This window comes from Oryctolagus cuniculus, chromosome 7 (genome assembly GCF_964237555.1).
Source record: "Oryctolagus cuniculus chromosome 7, mOryCun1.1, whole genome shotgun sequence".
Lineage (NCBI taxonomy): Eukaryota > Metazoa > Chordata > Mammalia > Lagomorpha > Leporidae > Oryctolagus > Oryctolagus cuniculus.
In genome coordinates this window covers 28,111,966-28,137,302 of record NC_091438.1, presented here as the reverse complement: position 1 = coordinate 28,137,302, position 25,337 = coordinate 28,111,966, and the positions used below count along the sequence as shown (strand labels likewise).

The window sequence follows — 25,337 nt, the reverse complement described above, 5'->3', positions numbered from 1 at the left end:
TATCACTCACAGAGATCTTTCATTTAGGTCATTTTTTGCCACAGTGTCTTGGTTTTCCATGCCTGAAATACTCTCATAGGATGTTTAGCCAGATTTGAATACCTTAAGGGCTGATTCTGAGGCCAGAGTGCTGTTTAGGGCATTTGTCATTCTATGAGTCTGATGTGTATCCCACTTCCCATGTTGGATCATTCTCTCCTTTTTAATTCTATCCCTTATTATTAGCAGACACTGGTCACAAGAAGAATTTTTAAAAATTATTTACTCTAATAGTATTATTTAAAAATTCTATACTAAAAGAACTTATTTTATATAGTAAGAGCATTTTATATGATAAAACACAATGAAACATTTTTGATTGAAGCATTATTTCTATTTTAATCCATTTTTCTCTTACACCAAATTTTTAAAGTCTAAAATAAGGTTTTTTAAATGTAACTTTATAAATGATGATTGTTTTTACTCAAATATCCAAAATATATTTGTTTTTTATAAAAAGAAGCAAACAAGGTTAACATTCAAAATGAAAAGCAGATTTCCTATTAAACCTTGCTTTTGATAATATACATGCTATTCTTCTGCACAATAAAATATAACCAAAATTTTATTTTTTTATGTATTTGACAGGTAGAGTTATAAACAGTGAGAAAGAGACAGAGAGAAAGGTCTTCCTTCTGTTGGTTCACTCCCCAAATGCCTGCTACAGCCGGTGCTGTGCCAATCTTAAGCCAGGAGCCAGGTGCTTCTTCCTGGTCTCCCTTGCTGGTGCAGGGGCCCAAGCATTTGGGCCCTCCTCCACTGCCCTCCCGGGCCACAGCAGAGAGCTGGACTGGAAGAAGAGCAACGGGGACAGAACCCGGTGCCCATATGGGATGCCAACACTGCAGGCAGAGGATTAACCAAGTGAGCCACGACTCCGGCCTAACCAAAATTTTAGAGAAACTTGCATCTGGAATATTAGATTTAATTCATGAAATTAAAATTCCAGATTCTCGGGGCCAGCTTTGTGGTGTAAAGGGTTAAGCCATTGCTTGCAATGCAAGCATGCAATATGGGTGCCAGTTCAAGTCCTAGTTGCTCCATTTCCAATCCAGCTCCCTGCTAATGCACCTGGGAAAGCAGCAGAAGATGTCTCAAGTGCTTAGACTCCTGCAACCCATGTGAGAGACCCGGAAGACACTCCTGGCTCTTGGCTTTGGCCTGGTCCAACTGTGGCCATTGTGGCCATTTGGGAGTAAACCAGAGAATGGAAGACCTCTCTCTATATGTATTTGTCTTTCTATCTTTCCATAACTCTGCCTTTCACATAAATAAAGTCTTCAAAAAGAAAATTCCATATCCTTGACTTCTACCATGTTTAAAATGTGACCTTAAATACATTAACAATCAATCCCTACTCTCACTATGTAAATAATAAGGTGATATTAAACCAGCTAACTTTGGGGACAAGCAAAAAATAGGTCACTGCCACCATCACTAAATGTTCTAGCTGTCAACACACACGCATACGCAGACACGTACACATGCACCTGCCGCAGTTAGGAATGCTTGCAGCAGCAGGTAGTGGCTGAAGTTGCTATGTGATGCTTTCAGGTAAGCAGCTTCTGGCATTGCTTCAGTGGCTTGAAGATGGCAGGGCTCTCACTCAAGAGTGCAAGGTGGCTCCTTCATCACAAACCACTTTGTCCACATTTCTTTCGGGAAGAAGGAGGTAATAGTACCACCGATGCCTGTCTTCATGTCAAAAAAAAGAAAGCAAATATTTCCCTAGTGGGCTTCCAGTTCAGTTTCACCTTGCAAAATCCAGCCCCATGACCAGCTGTAGTTACAAAGGAAGCTGAGAAAACTGGGTAAATGTTACTTATACTATCTTAGATCAACGGTGACAAATAACCCCGGGCCAAGGTATCCTAATGGCCTGAACAATATTTTATAGAAAGAGCAGGGAGGCCTGTGGTACACAAAAATAACGGTGGAGAAGGACAGGACAAGGAAGCACATCTGAGTGTAATCTGCACTTCATTCAAAGGGCAACGGGCATGTTGACAAATCTTAATTCAATAGGAGTAACATGATCCAATTTTTTAAAGCAGAAACCCTGGCAGCTGTGTTGAGAATGGCTTTACAGGGTGCGCAGGTGGAAGCAGAGACTTCAGAGAGGTGACTTGGCCAAGGCTGTATTGATGGAAAATGGGGAAAAGATGCTCAGATTCAAGATGGATGAGCATCACGATGCGACTTACCTTCGGGGAAATTAGTATCTGTTGTATCTTGGAATTGCAACCCCACGGTATTTTTTTTATTGCATTCATGTGCATGTTGCCTGATGAACTGTGGCCACAGTTTTCTTCTTAAATCCTTTTATGATGAATGCTGTATCAGACTGACAAAAGCCAGCCAGCCAGTTAGCATCTTCTCTTATTTGAATGGACTGAAAGCACACGGCCATCCTGAAGCAATCAGTTCACTCACTCTGTGAATTCAGAGCTCCCCCATGTTTTCAGACACAGAAAGGGCCCATCTCATAGCTTTTTATAGACACAGCCTGTCAGAGGGTGAGCTTTGCATAATGTACCATAATGAGTTATAAGCTTCTTCCTTTTTCTCAGAGTTCATGAAATTAGGATAATAGAAGTAAGATTCTCCTAGAAACTGTGCTCTGGGGTTAATCAGTGTGTTCCTAATTGGAATTATGAGTGGAGCCAGTGAAGAGAAACACATGTCATTTGGGAAGTCTCCGACGTAAATGTACTAAGTCTGAATGCTCTCTCCTTCTGGAAAAACCATCTTGCTTTAACTACAGGGGAAGTGGATAATAGCACTGGTGTTCATCCAGGTGAAATTTAGGTGAGGACAATTACCTGACGCTGTCCTGAGCTGCTCTTTTGTTCTCCAAACTCCTATACTCCACTCCGATTGGTCACTCATCCTCAGAATGCACTTTCTGGGTCAAGGTTAAGCTTCTTAAATTATGGGGGAGACAGTACCAGAATGAATGTCTATGTAAACCATTTGAACTTGCAATTTCTGCAGTTTAGGTAAAGATGATTCTATCCACAAGGCACAAGAGAAAACCAGGTCTAGCTGTTATCTGGTAATTGAACCATGGAGAGAGCTAACCTGGGTGACTGAAGCCAAAAGTACTTCACGCAGGAAATCTTGGGCTCATGGGTCTTTACAGGCTTAAAGATCCAACTTTAAGGGTTTTCAAGGGGAAGGCCTGGACTTAGAAATCTTCAGAGGGTTGAAAACAGATCTCCACAGGTGATCCGTGCAGAGTAAGCGTTTGCAGTTACAATATCCAATTAAAATTCTTGTACAATTGAAGGAGAGGAAAGAAATCAGAAGATATTTAATGCCTTTTAAATCCAGATAAGTTTAACCATATATAATAAAAACACATGCCAACTCCTTGACTTCCTGGCCTAATAAGTCCCAGGTATGGCTGTGAAGCCTGATCCAGACTGTAGTAACAATGAACCGGAAAGTCTTGGTGCAGTTGAAAGATTTCTGGGTCCCGTATTCTGACTTTGTCCTTGCAGCCAAAACAACGATTTATGAAATTTTGGGGGAAATGAATTTTTGCTTCCAGACTTTAATCTCCAAATAAATATTAAATATTCAGCATCTCCTGTTTATTAAATCTCGCTAACCATCATCGTGAGCCCTCTGTGTTTGTGAGTTCCACATCCATGGATTCAACAAACCACAGATGGAAAGGATTTGAAAAACAAAATTGCATCTGTACTGAACATGTACAGATTTTTTTCCTTTACATTATCCCCTAAACAACACTGTATACCAACTATTTACATTGTGGCCAGTGTTGCAGGTAATCTAGAGGTAAGGTGTATGGGAGAATGTTCATAGGTTATAAGTGAAAAGTGCACCATTTGTATAAGGAATTTGAGCATCCTAGGATTTTAGTATCGCTAGAGTGCCCAGGATCCAATCCTCTGGGGATACCAAGAGATGAGTTTCCTGAGTAGTTTAATGGTATGGTTTTCATATCTTCTAATTAGTTTGATAAATGTTATCTGGAGCCCTTAGCGTCTCAAATAACCAAATCACGACCCAACCTAAGCACGGCTCAATCTCACCCAGCCATTGCTCCTTCCTCACTGCCCACACACAGCAAATACTGCTGATGTGATTTGTCAAACCGAAGGCAATAACAGTTGTAAATCCAGCCATTCAGGTTTTTTTGGCAACCCAAACAAATCACTGCATATCCCTGTACCGCTCTCTCCTTTTATCAATGGTTTGGGGGTAATCACCCTGGTCGCCTGCTTTGTTCCCATGGGTTTGGAGGGCTCTGACATTCGTGGAACATTGTGAGCCAAGAAGAAAGCTGCTTAGAAGTGCCTCAAATTGCTATTTTCGTATGTCTTAACTGCCACAACAAGGAGAAAAAGCTTCACAATTTGGAAAGCTTTCTGAAAATTAGCCCCCGCTGCACCAAACTTTTGATCTTTTGGTCTGTCAATCTCTTGGGAAGTCAGTTCTCTTGTGAAATTTCCAGCCCGCTCCCAAAACAATTGGTTGCATAAGTGCTAAGAGCCAGACCCACAAAGCTTTTCTGTGTTTTGGAAAGTCCCTAAATAGAGTTAGGAAACGGTGGCACTGGCTCGAAGACCAAGGCATGGTAGTGTCCTGTCCTTCCCAATCACATACAGCTTTGCTTTTCTTTCTCTCAACGTCTCTGTTTCTTCTCCTATTTCCCGTCTTTATTTATTTCTCCCTCCTTTCATTTCTTTTGTTTTCTTCTCCTTTACCCTTTCCACAAACCTCTCTGAGCCGTGGACCACACCCTGACTTTGCCAGCTTCACTTAGGTAAGGCTGCTGCTTCCCATAAGGAGGAAAGAACTTTCCAGGTTGAGCTGAAACCCAGGTGAGACGTCACCCAACACACTTGGAGTCAAGTTCTACTTGCTGGAGAGCTCCAAGGGCAACTTTTCTCAGTGTCTCAGGAATTTTTCTGCAGAGTGCTCTGAGAGAATGAAAACTTGAGTTAAAAATATCTAAGACCTCATGCTAAGCTGAAAACAAATAGTTGGTTTTCAGACCTCACTGTTTTTTCTTTCCACTCAGGAAATGAAGAGCAAAAAGCTTAATTCTCGGTCAAACCAGGGCTTACTTACTGTATAAACTGAAACAAGTGGAATTATTGAGCACTTTCATATATTTAAGAGTTTTGAAGTAAATCACGCAGATTCTAGCAATGACTTTAAGTGAGGGACATTTGTCAGTGCTTCTTGTTGCAGAGGTTCCTCCATATCTTCGTCTCTTGTTTCTAAGATGGTCTGTGATGTTTCATAATTTGCAGTGCCTCCTGGGAAAGCATAAATTAGGAGCAGTCACTGAGCCTGAGATTAAAAACTTCAGGTATCTCCACTAAACTTAAATAGATTAATTTAAAAGGCATTTGTTTTTCAAAAGGCAAAGAATTTTTGGCAACAGTAACCAAATGAAGTTTATATAGCTGTCAAAATATCATTGGTTCAAAATTCCCCCTACTTGAAATTTATCTAGGGGCTGGTGCTGTGGTGTAGCTGGTAAAGCCACCACCTGTGGCACTGGCATCCCATATGGGCACCGGTTTGAATCGTGGTTGCTCCTTTTCCAGTACAGCTCCCTGCTAATGCGTCCTGGGAAAGCAGTGGAAGATGGCCCAAGTACCTGGGATCCTGTACCCACGTGGGAGACCTGGAAGAAACTCCTAGCTCTTGGCTTCAGACTGGTCTAACTCCAGCTGTTACAGTCATTTGGGGAGTGAAGCAGTGGATGGAAGACCTCTCTCTCCCACCCCACCAGCCCTGTAACTCTGCCTTTCAAATATAAATAAAAAAAATCCAAAAGAAGCCTCTTCCCACTCCCTCCCACCACTCCCATGGTACAAAAAGGTCTTGGTCATCATTCCCATTCGCACCTTTGGCTGCACTTGTGTTTCTTACTACTCTGAGATCCTATGCTTGTGGACTATTTTAAGAATCATATGGATGCAAGCATGGTGGTGCAGTGGCAAAGCAGGTTAAGCAGCCACTTGTAGTGCCAGCGTCCCCATACAGCTCCAGTTCAAGTCCTGGCTGCTCTGCTTTTGCTGCAGCTTCCTGAGGATGTGCCTGGGAAGGCGGCCAAAGACCCCTGCCACCAACAGGATAGACAGAAGGAGTTCCAGGTTCCTGGCTTTGGCGTGGCTCAGCCCTGACTATCGTGGCCGTCTGGGGAGTGAACTGGCAGACAGATCTCTCTCTCTCTCTCCCCACTCTGTCTCCATCTGTCATTCATTCTTTTTTTTTCTTTTCAACTTATATTTAATAAATATAAATTTCCAAAGTACAGCTTTTGAATTATAGCAACTTTTCCCCCTGTAACCTCCCTCCCACCCACAACCATCCCATCTCCCACTCCCTCTCCCATCTCATTCTTCATCATGATTCATTTTCAATTATCTTTATATACAGAAGATCAACTTAGTATATACTAAGTAAAGATTTCAACAGACTTCACCCACAAAGACACACAAAGTATAGAGTACTGTTTGAGTAGTAGTTTTACCATTAATTCTCATAGTACAACACATTAAGGGCAGAGGTCCTACATGGGGAGCAGGTGCACAGTGACTCCTGTTGTTGATTTAACAATTGCATCTGTCATTCTTTCAAATAAATAAATAAATTTTTAAAAAGCCAGAATCATATGAAACAGCCTCTTCAAACAAGTGTACTTACTCTTGGGAATATCCAGAACCTCTCAGAACACACGAGATAGGAGCAGTTTTAAGGAAATCAATTCCCAAATACTCGACTTCCATATCCACTTGCTCATGAAGGCAATGTGACTTGTTAGATGCCTTTCACAAAATGTTCATAGACCTTTTCCTGCCTGCTTCCCTTTTCGCATTGCCCATCTTCCCCCTGACAAAAGGAAGGCACACCTGCTCCCCACCCTTATCAGAACCAGGCGTTGTTCAAGGTGGAACAACCTCTGGCATGTTTGCTCCGCCTCATTTAATCAAGGCACCATAAGCCCTCAGCACATACCACACTGAGAAATGCATCTCTAATATAATTTTACTTTTGCTATTTAGTAATTATAAAAATTATTGATTATAATTTATGCTTATTGTCTTGATCACTTGCTTATGAAAAATAATTGTAATGGGGCTGCTGTTGTAGCATAGCAGGTAAAACCACTGCCTGAGACACTGGCATCCCACATGGGTGCAGGTTTGGGTCCCAGCTGCTCCATTTCTGATCCAGCTCCCTGCTGACGGCCTGGGAAAAGCAGCAGAAATGGCCAAAGTTCCTGGACCCCTGCCACTCATGTGGGAGACCTGGAAGAAGCTCCTGGCTCCTAACTTTAGCTTGACCTAGCACTTGCTGTTGTGGCCATCTGGGTATGAAGAAGCAGATGGAACATCTCTTTCTGTCTCTTCTCTCTCTGTAAACTCTGACTTTCAAATAAATAAATAAGCCTTTAAAAAAAAAAAGGAAAAACTATAACAACAACATGGAAGAAAATTGTGGCTTGTCTAACTCTGGGGCTACAGAAAATCTTCATGTGATGACTACACAGAGCTAAAATTATAGCAAAGGGAATTCAATTTGGATGTGAAAGTTTTGCCTGGGGCAATTATGAAAAAAATGGAATTTTAAAATTCTGTTGTATAGACATAAAAAGGTAATCAATAACAAGTATTAAAATGCAAAATATATATTACATTGTTATAGAATTCTAAGGAGGAAGTAGAATGTCAATATTTCAAGGAGAAAGGAGAATTATTAAAAATTTCTAATTGTGGGGCCGGCACTGTGGCCCTGACCTGAAGCACCGGCTTCCCATATGGGAACCAGTTTGAGTCCTGAATGCTCCACTTCCAATCCATCTATCTGCTATGGCCTGGGAAAGCAGTAGAAGATGTCCCAAGTCCTTGGGCCCCTGCACCCATGTGGAAGACCTGGAAGAAGCTCCTGGCTCCTGGCTTCAGAATGGCACAGCTCCAGCTGTTGCAGCCAATTGGGGAGTGAACCTGCGGATGGAAGACCTCTCTCCCTGCCTCTGCCTCTCCTTCTTTCTCTGTGTAACTCTGACTTTCAAATAAATAAATCTTTTTAAAAAAAAGTCTGTTAAAGAGAATATTCACATGCTTTTTAAAATAGAAGATAATTTATATAGTACCATCATAACTACATTTAAAAGCAAAGTGACAGATTCACTTTAAAATTTCAATTTAATTATGCAAAACATTTTATTCTTTGAAGTTGCATAAGCATTTTAGATGTCAATCTAGAAATGTAAAAGTTGAGGGGAAGTGATGGTCAGCCTAGAGGTTAAGATGCCCGTGTCCCACACCAGAATCCAGTTTCTCACCTGGGTCTGGTGTTACACCAATGCAGACCCTGACAGACAGTGACCAAGGAAGGCCCAAATCATGGAGTTCCTGCCACCCACGTGGGAGACCTGAATGGAGTTACTGGCTTGTGGCTGCCCCAGCCCAGCCCCAGCCCAGCCCCAGCCACTGTAGGCATCTGGGAAGTGAACAAGCCAATGGGAGCTCTCTGTGCATCTGTCCATCTTTCTATCTCTCTGCCTCTCAAATATTTTGGGAAGTTAATATTTAGAGAGTATAAAATTGTGTGGGTGTCATATCATTGGATGTTGAGTTAAAAACAGTGCATCACTGACTCATACCATATAAATGACAATACATTCTTCTGTCCCCACGTCATGAACACTGTCGTGCATCCCTCACTCTGTGACATTAACATCTCTGTTGTCATGAAAAGTGTGTATTTATATGTGTGTGTGTGTGTATATAATGTCTACATTTGACGTGAATGTGGAAAATGTTAAAAAAATCATAAAACAAAAAAATAAAGTCCACAAAGAAATACAGTCTGTCAAAAGCAACAAAGAAGCTCTCTCGCTCGCGCGCGCTCTCTCTCTCTCTCTCTCTCTCTTTGCCTTGTAACCTTATATTTCTGACAAGGGATTCAGAGAGATAGAGCAAGCACTATGTGAAAATAATATTCTTAAAGAAATACACACTGTCATTTCTTCTCTCATTGAATAATTTAAAAATTCAAAGTGGCCCATTTTTTTTTTCTGATCTAAGTAGACCTAAATTTATGAAATGGCAACAAAATATAAATGGATTTCACAGGTAACACATTTGTCAAGAAGCACGTTGGGTGTTTTCAAGTGAGTGAATTAACTTTGAGCTTCCCATGTGTTTGAGCAAATGCCAGTAGCGGACAAAATGGTACCCGGCAACAGGACATTAGCATTGCATCTAAATGAAATCAAGTCAAAATATGCATTCTGGACAGACTTCATAGGAAAGGAAAATACCCAAAATGGTTGAAAGAGTACTCATAGAAGGGAGGGAATCAGATCCAGCCATGACAGCACAAAGGCTGGGAACCCATGGGATGCCTACCTGTGTTATCCAGGGATGTGTGTAGGGGGGGACTTATTTCCCCTCCATTTCATCCATATCATAATCTCTGCAGTGAAAGATTCCCCAAAGCACAGGGTGCCCCAAAGCTCAGTCCTCTAATCTATGTGATTTGCTGTACCTTTCTTGGGCTTTGCTCCGGCGGTAACATAAAATCAAGACCTAGCTCTCTCAGAATGTTCCTGAACCTAAACCACTGCTTAAAAAGAATCCTAACACTTGATTGAGAAGGGAACAGAGAACAGCAAAGGGAGAGGAATACACGGAACCTGAAATCGAAATTAAAACCATGATAGTGTTTTTACACTATCTCTACAAAGGAATTCTGTCATTATCATTAGTTAAATAGACATAAGGCAAATTAATTTTATCCTTTCCTATCGTTTTCTTAAAACATTTATTTATTTTACTTGAAAGGCACAGTTATAGAGAAGCAGAGAGAGAAAGAGAGAGAGAGAGAGAGAAAGTCTTCTATCTGCTGATACACTCCCCAAATGGCCACAACTGCCGGAGCTTCACCAATCCAAAGGCAGGAGCCAGGAGCTTCCTCCAGGTCTCCCAGGCAGGTGCAGGTGTCCAAGGACTTGGGCCATCTTCCACTGCTTTTCCAAGCCACAACAGAGAGCTGGATCGGAAGCAAAGGAGCCAGGACTCAAACCGACGCCCATATGGGATGCTGGTGCTTCAGGCAGCAGCTTTACCTGCTACGCCACAGCACTGGCTACATCCTATTGCTGTTTTAATTCAGTCATTCAACATTCCCCTAAAATACTCACATTGAAAGTGTCACCTATGGATACTGAATTATTTATTTTCTGAATAAACTATTGGGATACATTTACAGGTAATCTCTGATTTCATTAGCTAACTGAAGCTATTACCAACTAGATTTCAACGTAGAACTATTTTTGGTAGACTGTTTGGTTCTTCTCTATTGCTCTTGATAAAATAGGTCAAGAGAATAAAACCCTATCCTTGTAGTCCCCCTACCACTGCAAAGAAGTTAATGAAACTGAAGCTTCTAGATGGCTGGTCAGCTACATGGGCTCCATCCCAGGCCATGGGAGGTCACAGTCATAAGTTCTGTAAAATGTGCATGAGTAAGATGTTTTTAACCACAGTCACTTGGGACCATTCTTTCCATTCTGACTTTCCCTCCTACATGCTTCCCTCGTTGGAGGAAGGGCAGTGTGCACTTGGGCAATTCCTCCAAGGGGAAATTGAGTTTGGGTAGATCTAGTTTAGATTTAGTTGCCTCCAATGATGAGGTTTGCAGTCAACATCATGTGTGCAAAGTGATTGCAGCCATGCCAGTGTAGAAACAGCAAATAGGCCGGTGCCATGGCTCACTAGGCTAATCCTCCACCTGCGGCACCGGCACCCTGGGTTCTAGTCCCAGCTGGGGCGCCGGTCCTGTCCTGGTCACTCCTCTTCCAGTCCAGCTCTCTGCTGTGGCCCGGGAAGGCAGTGGAGGATGGCCCAAGTGCTTGGGTCCTGCACCCGCATGGGAGACCAGGAGGAAGCACCTGGCTCCTGGCTTCAGACTGGCACAGCGCGCCAGCACTAGCAGCCATTTGTGGGGTGACCCAACGGAAGGAAGACCTTTCTCTCTCTCTCTCTCTCTCTCCCTCTCTCTCTCTCTTTCACTGTCTAACTCTGCCTGTCAAAAAGAGAAAGAGAGCGAGAGTGAGACAGCAAATACAGAGTGATCCCTTCTGCAACCTGTGCTGAGTTCCAGGTTCCTTACACAAGGTGCAGGGCTGGAGATCCCACAGCAGTGTGAACCTGTTGATAGCCCTGGTGGTAGAAGGACATGGGACGTGGAGGAGAAAGGAAGAATGAAATGTGTGAGGGCATAAGCCATTCTGAAGAGCATTCTTCCAGTCACCACTGCATAAACTCAATGATTTGCTTTTCATAGCTGTCCAGTCAAGAAGGGTATTCCCTTCCAACAGGAATAAAATATGAGATGCCTTGATAAAGTTCATGAAGAGTGCATATTAAGAAAAAAACTAGGGGCCGGTGCTATGGCACAGCTGGTTAAACAGCTATCTGCAGCACCAGCATCCCATCTGAGCTCTGGTTGGAGACCGGCTGTTCCACTTCCAATCCAGCTCCCTGCTAAAGTGCCTGGGAAAGCAGTGAAGGATGGTCCTGCACCCCTGAGGGAGACCCGGATGAATCTCACAGCTCCTGGTGTCAGCCTGGCCCAGCCCTAGCCATTGTGGCCAACTGGGGAGTGAACCAGCAGATGAAAGATTCTCTCTCTCTCTCTCACTTGCTCTCCTTCTCTCTCTCTGTAATTCTGACTTCTAAATAAATAAATAAATCTTTAAAAAATTAAAAATACATTTCAAAAGTGTTTGCACCAAAATAAATTTATCTTTTAATCCTATTTTTTATGAACTTTTTGAAATACCTCATATAACATGTATACTTATAAACACATTATAAATTATTTTTTCCAAATAAATAGAAATTGTGGAAATAGAATATTGGAGTCATCTGAATCTCCATACACATAGAGCACAACCTGGAAGCACTATTAAAACAGCCAGTATATTTGTATCATAGCCCATAATTGCGTTCAAGTAAGATATTAATAATCAAAGATAAATTTCAAGTAACTATATGAAAGGGAAGACTGAGGTATCTTTCTGTTTTCTCTGCAGAAAATATTACAGTGAGGCTGGATTTATAGTAAAGTGGGTCAAGCCGCCACCTGCAACACCAGCAAGCCACACTGGAGTGCCAGTTCCAGTCCCGGCTGCTTTGCTTCTGATCCAGCTTCCTGCAAATATGCCTGGGAAGCCTACAGAAGATGGTCCAAGTGCTGGGAGCCCTGCCTCCTATCTCCTATGTGGGAGATAAGGATGGAGTCTCCAGCTCCTGTCTTCTGCCAATCTGGCTATTATGACCATTTGGGGAATGAATCAGCAGATGGAAGATTCTCTCTCTCTCTCTCCATCTCCATCTCTATCATCTATTTCTATATCTCTCTCACTCACTCTACTTTTCAAATAACTCAATCTTTTTTAAAAGAAAAATATTACAATGATCTTTTTAATATAAAAATCCAGGAGCCAGCGCTGTGGCATAGTGGGCTAAGCCTCTGTCTGTGGCACAGCATCCTACATGGGCACCAGTTGGTATCCTGGCTGCTCTAGCTCTCTGCTATGGCCTGGGAAAGCAGTGGAGGATGGCCCAAGTGCTTGGGACCCTGCATTTCCGGGAAGACCTGGAAGCTCCTGGCTCCTGGCTTCAGATCGGCCAGCTCCTGCCATTACAACCATCTGGGGAGTGAACCAGAGGATGGAAGACCTTTTTCTCTGTTTCTCCGTTTCTGTCTGTAACTCTACCTCTCAAGTAAATAAATAAAATCTTTTTAAAAATGCAAAGGTTATCCAGTGAAAAATATAGGCAGAAAGCATGTATACAGAAGAAAGTAAGTATGTCAGGTAGTTAATTAATTTAAAATGTTATTTCTCTTGATTTTGTGATATCTATAGTATTGGCCAACCTTTGAAGAAATTTTTATTTATGTATTTTTGTTTGAGAGTCAGAGAGAAAGAAAGAGAGAGAGAGTCCATCTACTGGTTCACTTGCCAAATGCATGGGGGCAGGAATTCCATCCAGGTCTCTCATATGCGTAGCAGAGACCCAAGTGTTAGAGCCATCACTTGCTGCCTCCCAGGCTGTGCATTAGCAGAAAGTTGGAATCTGGAGCAGAGCCAGGTCTTGGATGCAGGCGCTCCAATACGGGAGGCAGACATCCCACACACTGTCCTAACTTCTGTGTCGGATGCCTGTCCTCCATATTGGCCAAATTTTAAATTTTGATATTTCTTGAGACTTCTTTTCTCTCTCTAAACAAACCTTCAGATTTTTACTTGATTCCCGAAATTAAAGAAGCTCTAGACCTCACTATCCCCCATGTATCCTGCCCCCTAAGCCCAGGCCTCATCCACAGACAGAAATGATTTTTTGCCACTGTCTCCTGCTCAGGGTAACATCATTAGGGGTGCCTCCTGGGAGTGCAGAGCAATCGTAGAATGTCCTCGTTATAGGTTAGAATTATGAACATGCATGTCTTTTCCTTCCACAGAGTTTAACAAGGGCTCACTCTCTGGATTTCCATATGCACTTAAGATGAAATAATAACGTTGAGCCAGTCTTGCCCTGTTTTAAATTAATCACTCCAGGAAGAGACATTAAACCTTTCAGACCACCAGTGTGCATAAATGCTTTAGTGCCCTAGACCATACACCCTCTCTTGCCTTTTTGGGACACAAGGAAAGGTAAGTTCAGTAAATGAGGCTGTTTTATGATCCATTTAAATAATCTGAAAAGGAAATTAATTCTTTTATGAGTTTCTAAAAGTGAAAAACTTCTTTTAAAAATCTGTAAGAGTTCTTTATGTTCTAGTGGCTAGGACTACCCTAGCTGAAACATGGATCCAAAGAAATAATGGAAGGTTAGAGAAAAGATGCAGGGCCACACAAACCAAAATGGGATAAACAAGACTGGAAACTAATTTGAGGCTAAACAAAATTACCTCTAACAGAATCAAGAAAATTCACTTGATTTAGAGATCAGTTTGGGAGCCCAGCTCCACTTCAGTGTCACCAATACTTATTATGTAAGAAACAATCTATTAGTCACTCTACAAATACTATCCTCAAACTTTTAAGTCTTCACAGAAATCCAGTGAGGAAAGTAAAAATTATTCTAATTTTCTAGAAGAACAAAGGTTACTTCCCTGATCTCACTATTACCCTTTGCTGCCTCGGTCAGCTCCCATTATTCTTGGCTTTTGCAGTGTTCCTAAAACACACTTGATCGACTCTAGTCTCAGAGTGCCTAGGCCACTCTTGCCCTGGATTTCCACATGGCCCACTCCCATTCTGTTCCAACTGCCTTGTCCCAGAGCTCCTGCCCTTGCATGTCTTCTGGTCCATTTTTCTTCTTAGCGTATTCTAGAGGTTTTGTTCTCCCTAACACATGAGCACTCTGAGAGAGTGTGCTGTGGTCCACTGCTGTCCAGAGGGCCGAGCCCAGGGCCTCATACAAGCAGACAGTTAATAATGACATGCCAGATGACTGATGGCACCAATGACTGGTGTGTAAGCCTTCCGCACATTAAGGCAGTAGGTACGGCCCCTGAGTTGGATCTCAGATCTTGCTGCACTGAAATCTGCACTCTTTAAACAGATTGCTTGCAAGAACAAGGAACTATTGTAAAGAAAATTCCCACTCAGTTTCTAGGATTTATTTCAGCATAATTTTTTAAAAAAACACATGATTTTTGTGTATCAAGGTTAAGAGGAACTGTGTATGGAGTTGACAATGCTGACATCTGCTTACATGCCCACGGGGGCATCAGACAGTGCAAGGATCCCTCTTCTTGCCAATTTCTTCCTTGGAATTGACCAGGCCTCTTGTCTCAGGTTAGTGTCCTAAAAGGGAGTTGAGGTAATAAATAATTGAGCCTAGTTCTCTTCTTTCTTTCAATTCTCCTGCCAGGGATTCCAGGAAGTCAGATGATCTTTCAGCATAGTCTTTGCAACATTCAGAAACATCTCCAACTCTCAGTTTAATCTTATTCTTTTAAATCTAAATTCTTCTAGATGTTGCCCTCTTAACCTTTAAAGAAGAGTTAATGGAGAATGGGCTACGTTGACTTTAATGGTTCCTGTTTTACTTTTCTTATGTTAATGGAGAGAAGCAGCAGAGACTAAATGGAGTTGCTTCAAGGAAGAAGAGGTTTCCCTCCTCACTTGCACTGGTGCCATCAGCCCAGGTGCCAACAGGATCCGGCCTGGAGTCCTGGCCCTGCCATTTACTAGCTGGTTGGAACTGGCATGCTTGCCAAGCATATTTGCTCTAATGGAAAATGAGGATGAGTAGAGATAAAGCCAGGAAGTTGGTAAAATTGGGTGAGAAGTGAGTTATCCCATAACCTCTCCGATTTTCGGCAAAATCACCAAACTAATGTTATATCTGTGGAAAGCAGAATTTGTATCTGCATGATACAGGATGAATCTAAGAGGAGGCAGAGAAAGCCACTGAAAATTCACAGAAACTGTAGAGATAAGTCTGACCTTGAATCAGTTCAAATTGGAATTGTATCAAATTAACCTGTCTCCAGGAGATAGTAAGACTCCAGTTAACTACCCGGATATACTTCAAAATCTGTATTGTCACACTTTAAAACTTCAATTGCATTTTTATTATAATTTCTGCAATTAAGAATTTCAGTCCTAAATATAAATTCCTATTGTTGCAATTTCAGTTCTGCCTAGAAGCTGTAGTAATAGATATAATAGTTCCCAGGTATGAGCTATGGAGTCAGACTGTCTGGATTTGAATTTCACTTACACTATTTACAAACTGGGGCAGCTTACTTAAACTCTTTACACTACACCTTTTTCATCCACACAGTGAGATGAAGCTGACTACATCCCCCAACAGGTTGCTGAGAGCATCCGATGAATTGATGTATACAGAAAGATTTAACAGCACACCTAATACACAGTAAGTGCTCAGTAAGGTCTGTTGACATTATATGCTAAGCAATGTGCTACTTTACATAATAATCTTCAGAATTAGCTGTTATAATCTCTATCTTACAGAGAAGGAAATTAAAATAAGGAAAACTGAAACACTATAGAATCGCATTTTCCCACTGCATTTTTTATGTCATCAGCAGGATTATGGAAAAATGAATGCTTGAATGAATAAATAAATGAATTAACTTTTTTCTTTTGGCTTTTCATAGAATCCAGAGAAAGAAGAGAAAAAATTTCACCTCTTAATTTTTCCATTTTGTAGTGTTCACCCAACACTCTCCAACTAAGAATTTAAATGTGAATTTTATTAATGTTCCATCTTATTTTTCTGCCAGAGAAACAATAAAAGTATTTGTTAGGAAGACATGTAAAACATATTGCTTTCAAAACACCAACACTTTGACTTCTTTTTTTCTTGGTTCTTCTACAAGAAGCCTTTACAACATATTTAAATCTATGCCAATTGAAAATGACCCTCAAACTGAATTGAAAATATAATTTTGCAATTTCTGAACCAAGTGGTCTATAAAAATTCTAATAAATAACATCCACTCTACTTCCATTTCTCCCTAATATTATAAATTTATTCTCTAAATAAAAGGAATCTAATTTTCCTGGCACAATTTTTCCTACAGAAACCCATACTTCTGGCTCATGGCTTTCTTACCCTTCTGGGTATTTCCAATTTTTTTCCCTCAGAATGCACTTTGGTATTCCCCAAAACTGACATCAAATTGTCTAAATGTTACTGCCTAAAACCGTTTTATTTCCCTGTCTTGGAGCTGGTTCTCTAATTTGAAGTTACTATTTAATTCTGCCAGAATAGCTTTAGCTGAGCCAGTGCTTCCTGCAGCTACAGAATGCTCTGCTGAGATACTCATTTGAACATAATGGTCATCGAGTTTCCTATTTCCCATCTCCCACCCACTACTGATTCTAATCTCCTGGTATTTTTCTAAGTAATTCTCCACTACAGAGCAGTTCAAAGGCTTCCTTTCACTTGGTTCAAGGATGTCATGGGAAATAACTCTGTGGTGGTGTGTAGATGCTTCTTCTGACCTCAGCCATCTCCTAGACTATTCTGTTTCTTTCCACTAACTAGTTCATGTTATGCTAGTGAGTAGTGTACAATACAGTCCAGAGGGAATGCAAACTGAAACAGACTGAGTATGTATAGCTGACATATCTTCTATTACTATGTAAAATTTGGTGAAAGGTTAACCTCTGCAATACTCTGGTTACTCAAATTTAAGTATTTATATTGTCATCCTGTTTTCTGAAGATTATAGTAAAGCATTTTAACTGATTCTTTACTTGAAATTTGATCAAAGAGCAGATTTTTAGTGTCCTCACTTTCCCCTCCCCCATACACACAAAATGGTAACTATGGGTGGTGATGATGTGTTAATCAATTTGATTGTGATAATCATTACACAATGTATACCTTGGATATATACAGATTTTATTTGCCAGTTAAATACTTTTGTAAAATGATTGAGTTAGAGAGGCAGCATTGTGGCACAGTGGGCTAAGCTGCTGCTTGTGATGCCAGATTACCCCTTGTTGGAGTATTGGTTTGAGTTCTGGTGCCTGACTTATGATCTAGATTCTTGCTAATGCACCTGGGAAGAAAGCAGATGATAGACTGCACAAGTACTGGGACTTCTGTGGAGACCAGGATGGGATTCCTGGCTTTTGGCTTTAGCCTGGCCCAGCCCTGGCTGTTGCAGTCATTAGGGGAGTGAACCAGCAGAATGAAAATCTCTCTTTCTCTCTCTCTGCCTTTTAAAAAAATTAATAAATACCTTTTTAAATTTTTTAAATAAAAAACAAAAGTAAAAAGATTGAGTTAGAGCTCTCCTAGTTGGCCTGGAGGAATGCCACTGCACTTTAAAAAACAAAGAAAAACAAGATATAGAGAAGTATTTGTGCATTGTGTCTTGATATTTTTATTTTTAAAAAAATCATTTATGTATTTGAAAGTCACAGTTACAGAGAAGAAGAGAGAGAGAGTGAGAGAGAGAGATTGATTTTCCATCTGCTGGTTCGCTCCTCAGATGGCCACAGTGCCACGGCACGGCTAAGCGGAAGTCAGCAACCAGGATCTTCATCTGGGTCTTCCATGTGGGTACAGGGGGCCCAAGCACTTGGGCCATCCTCTGCTCTGCTCTCCCAGGAGCATTAGCAGGAAGCTAGATCCGAAGTGGAGCTGCCAAGACTCAAATCTGCACCATATGGGACGCCAGCATCACGGGTGATGGCTTTTCCTGCTACAGCGTGCCACCAATCCCCTGTGTCATGATCTTTAAAAAGCGAAGATATAAAAGCCTATCTGTGTTTTTTTTTTAAAGTCACAAAATTCAATGATAATAGAGCAACAGTTCCATTCTCCATAAACTAACATTAACATCCTCCAGTCAAAGGGCATTTTGCCAGTATCTCTGTGACATTTTTGGTCTCTGTCATTCAATGCTGGTGTCACTTGCTCCTCTCAGCTGCTCTCCAGCCTTGATTTCAGTGACAGGGTGCTCCCCTGGTTTCCTTCCTGTCTTCTGGTCTTCTCTTACTCCTCCCCTCTCCTCATTAGGAGTCTCACCTAAGGTGGTCCCTTGCTTCCACACTCAACATACCCACCCAGAGTTGATGATACAGAGCTGGGTGGTACTGTCCACATCCTCATGGCCTTCAGGCTGGTTATATAGAGATGCACAGGACACTGGAGAAGGGGACTCATGTGCTCTCCATGACTCTGAGTTCTCTGAAGTACAGAATCACACTTCTCTTACTACCAAACACTTCAGGGAGGGGGGGTAGCTACTGCCTAACTTTGCTTGCAATATCTCATAGCAATATTTTTAGCTCCTCCTCTTCCCTTGTTGAGTTGGTTTCACAGAACAGAGGTGTTCAGAACCAGACTTCATTTTGCAGTTAAGTGAACTGAACTTAGATAAAGCAACTGGCCCCTGACTCCACAGCTTGCAAGTCACAAGGCTGAATCAGCCCAACCTCCAGACCCCCACTGTTCCCACTGCAGACCTTGTAGCGGCTCTTTGCTGCACTGAGTTTTTCTACATTGCTGCATAAGTAACTCTATACTCAACAAAGTACTGGTTTAGTACTATGTTCCTGTTCCACAGAGGCTGACAGCACGCCCTAGAGACTGGAAAGCAAAAATCCGTACCTCTCTTGACAGAGCAAACAACTTCTCCAGGCTCCATGTCAGCCGTGAAGACTGAGAGCGGGAGGCCTCAGGCTAGGGAAGTGGTTCTGAACCCATTAAAATTCATGTTCAGAGTCTGATGGATCTTATGAAATCCACTGTAACAGCAATCATTCCTGAGGTCACACAGTGTGTGAACTTCCTTGCTCACCATCACAGTGATGACGGCTCAGATAAGCAATCTGGATCTAATGGCTCCTCAGCTGGAGATGAAGAAGAGGACAAGGGATGGATGATCTTCCCACAAGGAGACACTAAAGGGGAGCAAATATGACAAAATCCTGATATTTGCTTTTGCAGTGGCAAAGACAGTTCCCAAATGTCCTGACACCAAGTACAGAACCAAAAGGACAAATAAGAGAGGCAGAGTATGGGGAGGAGGAAGGAAGAGAAAAAGGAAAGGGAGAGATGGAGGAAGAGAAGAAAAGAAAGGAAGAGAGAAGAAGGAAGGGAGGGAGGGAGGGAGAGAGGGGGAGAGGAAGGAAGGAAGGAAGGAGGGAGGGAAGGAGGGAAGGAAGGGAGGAGGGGAGAAGTGAAGGGAGCAAGAGGGAGGGAGAAAGAAAAAGAGAAAAAGAGAGAAAGAGAGGAAGAGAGAGAGAAAGAGGGAAGGAAGGAAGGAAGGAAGGAAGGAAGGAAGGAAGGAAGGAAGGAAGGAAGGAGGAAAGAAAGAAAGGAGGAAAGAAAGAAAGGAGGAAAGGAGGAAGGAAGGAAGGAAAACTGTTTCACCAAACTGACGTCTGTCAGATAAAAGAGATTGGAGTCATGAATTCCTCCCAGCGTTTCTAATGGGATTTTAATACAGCATTTGGCCATCATCTTTTTTTCATTCTTTTAATGACATACATGCCCAAAGTGTAGCCATGGAGCCTCTGAACTCTGTATATTTCTGTAATACACAAAGAAAACAGCCGTCACATCCATTTTAAGGAACTTTAAATACGTTACAGTGAGGGCCATAGGCCCCGAATCTAAAGGGAACGGCACAAAGCCTGTCTGTACATCATCTGTGACGGGCCTGAATTTGAGCCAAGGCATATTTTTAAAAAAATAATAAAATAAAATACTGTGTTTTTTTAAAGGAACATTATATTTTTAAACTGGAAATAATTGTATTTTGTATCTTATGTGGCATCTGAAAGTGATTTACTTGAACAATGTGGTTTCTGATTGGTATTTGAATTGGTTCCAGAACATTTTTCATAATAACCATCTTAAAGATCCCAATTATCTGATCCTCTTTCCCCCTTCACATGGTTACATAGGAGGTTTCCCCAGAATGAGAGAAACCTGCAGGGGCAGGCAAGCCAGCCCACATTCAGCTAAGCAGTGTTGCCTGCTAGGCTCAAAAGAAAGGGCCTGCTTGTTATTCCAAGTTGTCCAGAATGCATTTATGACTCAATAAAGGAGGCCTTGGCATTACCAGAATAATTACTTACTGAAACGAGCCTATAAAACCAAAGGGTTGCCTCAACTAAAAGGCAAACAGGGAACTTTTTCTTTTAGTGTTAACATGCAAATCTAGTAAAGTGTATTTAGATTTCTATAAAGTCAGCTCTGGGTGCAAAAGGGATGGGTGATTTACCAGGTGGGAAGCAAAATCAACTCCCCAGAGTTCCAGGGAGGGGGGCAAAGGAAAAGTGGTTCTGTTCAATATGAAAGAACGCTCCCCCATGATGGACTCAGGCTCATTTGTAAGGTGCAGAAATAGTAGCTCTGGAGTCAGATGCTGGGGCCAAGGCTGCACCACTACCATTGAATGGTGTAGTCCACGGCACTGAGCAAGCTCTTCATGTATCATCTACACAGTGCTGATAACACAACCCCTTATTCTTGGGATCACTGGAGGAAATGAATAAAATCATGCATGTGAAGGATTTATGACTATAGGTGTACATAATAGGAAACATGGTAAATGGTAATTTTGGAGCCAGCATGGTGGTGTTCAGAGTTAAGCTGCTGCCTTGGAAGCTGGCATTCCATATGGGCGCTGGTTCAAGTCCCTGCTGTGCCGCTTCCAATTCAGCTCCCTACTAATGCTCCTGGGAAAGTATTGAAAATCCTTGAGCCCCAATCGGACTTGCCCCAAATGATAGAGTTAGAAACGTGCCAGGGGATTCCAATTCAATCCCATCAAGGTGGCATGTACTAATGCTATCTCACTAGTCAAAATGATCAGTTTCAGTTCATAATTGATCATAATGATAGGATTAAGAGTCAAAGGGATCGAATAAACAAGACTAGTGTCTGTTAATACTAAGTGATAGAATTAAAAAGCAGAAAATGATCCAGCATGGGAAGCGGATACACAGCAGACTCCTAGAATGGCAGTTGTCCTAAACAGCACTCTGGCCTCAGAATCAGCCCTTAAGTCATTTGGATCTGGCTGAAGAGCCCATGAGAGTATTTTAGGCATGGAAAGCCAAGACACTCTGGCAAAAAAAAAAAAAAAAAAAAAAAAAAAAAAAAAAAAAAAAAACACCTAAATGAGAGATTTCTGTTAGTGAGATCCCAGCGGAGAGAACGGGCCATCAAGGAAGGAGGTACCTTTCTCCGAAGGGAGGAGAGAACTTCCACTTTGACTATGGTCTTGTCTAAATAAATCAGAGTTGGCGAACTCAATAGGTTTCCATAGCCTTGGCAACTCACAACAAGAGCCTAGGGTGATTACTGATGTCATAAACAAGAGTGTCAATTGTTAAATCAACAACAGGAGTCACTGTGCACTTACTCCCCATGTAGGATCTCTGTCCTTAATGTGTGGTACTATGTGAATTAAATGTATAACTAGCACTCAAGCAGTACTTTATACTTTGTGTTTCTGTGTGGGTGCAAACTGTTGAAATCTTTACTTACTATATACTAAATTGATCTTCTGTATATAAAGATAATTGAAAATGAATCTTTGATGTGAATGGGATGGGAGAGGGAGTGGGAGATGGAATGGTTGCAGGTGGGAGGGAGGTTATCGGGGGGGAAGCCTCTGTAATCCAAAAGCTGTACTTTGGAAATTTATATTTATTAAATAAAAGGTGAAAAAATAAAGAAAGTCCTTGAGCCCCTGCACTGACATGGGAGACCTGGAAAAAATACGTGGCTCCTGGTTTGGCCTGGCTCCATCTTGCCAGTTGTAGCCATGTAGGAAATGAATCAATGGTTGGTTGGAAGATACCTCTCTCTGTGTTTCTGTGTTTCTGCCTCTCTCTCTCTCTGTAACTCTTTCAAAAAAAAAGTAAATAATTTTTTTTAAAAAAAAGGGCAACTCTTATAACTACAGGTAATTGAATTGATTACTTTAATAAAGGTAGCTTTCATTTTATTTTTATTTTTCCATTGGAACTCTTTTATTTCATTTTATGTTACTTTTTTTAAAAAAATATCTATTTTATTTATTTGAAAGGCAGAGTGACAGAGAGGGAGGGAAAAACAGAGAAAAAGATCTTCCATCTATTGGTTCACATCCCAAATGGGCGCAACAGCCAAGGCTGGAGCCAGGAGCTCCATTCAGGTCTTCCACACAGGTGGTAGAGGCTTAGGCCATCTTCTGCTGCTTTCCCAGGTGCATTAACAGGGAACTAGATCAGAAGCACAGTAGTAGGACTTGGAATTGTCATGCCAGCCTCTTAATTTTAGGTGACAAATAATATTTGTACACATTTATGGGGCACAATGCAATGTCCTCCTTTCTATCTACCTGAAACTCTACTCTTTGACCAACAACCCCCTTCCCCATCATCCCCCATTCTTCTCACCACTTCTGTGAGCTGAACATTTTTTGCAACAACACGGGTGAATCTGGAGAACATTATTCTAAGTGAAATAAACCAACATAGAAAGACAAATACTGCATGACCTCACTTACAAATATATGTAGGCTTTAAAAAACAGAATAAACATGTTTTGAACAGTACATGTCAGCACCTAGTACCTAACACTGCTAAGCTATTCAAAAGTATATCTTCTTTGATCATCTCAAGGCAAAACTTCTATCTCAGGTGAAAAACCTGGTAAGAGGCAGAAGCATAAATAAGGTTGACACATTGAGCAAGTAAAAACACAGGATTCCTGGGCCAGCACTCCAGCACAGTAGGTTAATCTTCCGCCTGCAGTACTGGCATCCTAGTCTCAGCTGCTCCTCTTCTGACCCACCTCTCTGCTATGGCCTGGGAGGGCAGTGGAGGATGGACCCAGCCTTTGGGCCCCTGCACCAGTATGGGAGACTCAGACTCAGTTCTGGCAATTGCAGCCATTTAGGGAGTGAAACAGCTGATGGAAGACCTTTCTTTCTGTCTCTCCCTTGCACTGTCTGTAACTCTACCTTTCAAATAGACAAACAAAATCTTAAAAAAAAAAAAACCCACAGGATTCCCAGTTCAATTTGAATTGCAGATAAACAGCAAATAACTCCTTAGAATAAGTATTTCCAAAATATTGCATGGGACATACTTATATATCTGATGACCTTAACAAAAAATCAAGCCCTCAAATCCATCTCATCCAAAGCCCAGGCTCTTCCTACTTTCACTGCACCCAATTATACCCTGAACATTATTTAACACTTTTATACTCTATTGCTTAATATTTTTCCCAACCAGAAGTTTCATTAAGAAACAGTCCAGAAACCATTTTTGATTACCAACTCTCATTGAATGTGAAATGCGGAACCACACGGCTGGCACATCAAGAGTTGGTACATCAATGGCCTAGATCTTTCTGGCATCATGGCTTTAAAGCTGTCAGCTTTATTTGAAAAAGTATTTGAAAAACAAAGTGGCAAGCTAACATTTCATGTGAGAAAAAATATTTTTGGATCATAATTTATAGCTATAAATTGTACCTAAGAACATTTAAAAAATTTTTCTTCTTGGTGTGAATCAGCAATCTGATTCATCTGTTCAACAAAAATTATTTGTTTATGTGATATTTGTTTATATGGATGTTGGATGAACAAAAACAGATATTATGCCTGACCTCGCAGAATTTTTCCTCTAGCAAAGACATATAAAGAAATTAAACAAGCATACAAACAAATGCAAAGTCTCAAGTACCACAAGATCTAGGAGAGAGATGTGCATGGAGAGATGAGCCTACAGTTGGAGGGCTTCCTTCCCATAGCAATGCGTTAGCTATGCTCTGAAGAATGAACAGGATTTAACGAGAAAGTATTCATGGAAAGGTAACTCATAAAGATAAAGATCCCATGGGTTACAGGGAATGGCAAATAAGACTGAAAAGATGTATTCAGTGGGTATGGAGAAGTGAGAAGTGAGCACTTTTGTAGGTAGGTAAGACAGAAGATGTGACATGTCAGTTATACAACAACTATAATCAACACAATAAATATTTCCTTCTGTGTCATATAATATGTCAAGGCAATTACAGATCAGGAGTAGTAATAGAAAACCCTGTAGGTTACACTGTCAGAGATTCACACTTATAACATTCTGTCATCTTTAACATGTAGCTGTCAAAATGATCGTGAATGTCCTCATCCCTGTCACCTGGAAGAATCCTGAATAATGCTTATTGGAGGCTTTTTCGGGTCAGGCCTGAAAGTGGCACAATATCACTTTTGCTCATATTCCATTATGTTTATACTGCATTACCTCAACCTGGTCACATAGTCACCTGTAGCGGTAGGGGACTTTGAGAAGCGTGAATCATCTATGTCACAGAAGCAGGAGGAACAGATGGTATTGAATAACTTGTAATCTCTGTCATAAGCAAGTGCAGGCAGATACAGAGTCTTTTGATCCTCGTTGAAGAATTTTGGCTTTCCCTCAAGATCAATGGAAATCCACTGAAGGGATTTAAGTAGAGTAGTGACATGATCAAATTTATAGTTTGAAACAGTAACTTTGGCAACATAATAGAGAGTAGCAATGTATCTGAGTGGTTGTGGGGAGATCAGTTAGAAGGGCATTATGTAGGTACTGGCTCGAGTCCTGGCTGCTCCACTTCTGATCCAGCTCTCTGCTATGGCCTGGGAAAGCAGTAGAGGATGGCCCAAGTCCTTGGGCCTCTGCACTGGCATTGAAGACCTGGACAAAGCTCCTGGCTCCTGGCTTTGGATCAGTGCAGCTCTGGCCA

The 25,337-nt window shown here is 41.5% G+C and overlaps 1 long non-coding RNA gene across 1 annotated transcript in view; it reads right to left on the bottom strand.

The window, feature by feature from the left end:
• Positions 1–213: 213 nt before the first annotated feature.
• Positions 214–25,337, bottom strand: part of LOC138850387 (uncharacterized) — a 36,450-nt gene continuing 11,326 nt past the window's right edge. The window contains exon 2 of the long non-coding RNA XR_011390099.1: positions 214–5,333. This is a non-coding gene — a long non-coding RNA (uncharacterized lncRNA). The remainder of the gene's footprint in view (positions 5,334–25,337) is intronic.